This window comes from Carlito syrichta, unplaced genomic scaffold, assembly GCF_000164805.1.
Source record: "Carlito syrichta isolate Samal-C Ts95f unplaced genomic scaffold, Tarsius_syrichta-2.0.1 Scaffold316424, whole genome shotgun sequence".
In the NCBI taxonomy this organism is placed as follows: Eukaryota; Metazoa; Chordata; class Mammalia; order Primates; family Tarsiidae; genus Carlito; species Carlito syrichta.
In genome coordinates this window covers 416,698-417,596 of record NW_007260520.1, presented here as the reverse complement: position 1 = coordinate 417,596, position 899 = coordinate 416,698, and positions in this window count along the sequence as shown.

Here is an 899-nt window from a genome sequence, read left to right as displayed (position 1 = left end):
ACGCCTGTAATCCCAGCACTTTGGGAGGTGGAGGTGAGAGGACTGCCTGAGCCCAGAGGTTCGAGACCAGTCTGGGCAACTTGGTGAGACCTCTTCTCTACATAAAATAAAAGAATTAGCCAGGCGTAGTGGTGCACGCTTGTGGTTCCGGCTACTTGGAAGGCTGATGTGGAAGGATTGCCTGAGCCCAGCCGGTAGAGGCTACGGGGTCCATAAGCGTACTACTGCACTCCAGCCTGGGTGACAGAGTGAGACTTTGACTCAAATAATAATAATGATGATGATAATAATAATTAGACAGGTGCGATGGGGCATGCCTGCAGTCCTGGCTACTCAGAAGGCTGAGGTGGGAGGATCCCTGGAGCCCAGGAGTTGGAGGCTGCAGCGAGCTATGATTGCACCACAAACTCCAGCGGGGTGACAGCATGAGACAGCATTTCGTATCATCTCTCTCCGTAAGCCTGCATTCTTCCTCTCACATCTCCATTCTTGTGGGTGGCTTTGTTTCTTCCACGGAAAACATGGAAGCAGTGGAAGAGAAACCCCGGGAGCTCCCACTAGCGCGTCTCCTGGCTTCCCGGTGTCTGCCATCCTGTTCCAGCTGGAGGCTCGCCCTCCCCCTACCAAGCCCACATCCCTACTTGTCCCGCCCTCTCTGCCCAGGGCCACCCTCCACATTCTCCCTAGTTCCCTGCATTATCAGCCACATCCTATTTCTACAATTTCTATGATGTAAGAAAATTCTGTCTCAGCTCCCACAGCCTCTCCAGCTACTACCCTGTTTCTCTGCTTCCCTTCTCAGCAACAGTTGTCGAGATTTGTCGCCATCACGGTCTCCACTTCCTCTGCTCTCTGTCTTTCTGTCTTTCTCTGTCTCTCTCTTTTTTTTTTTTTTTTTT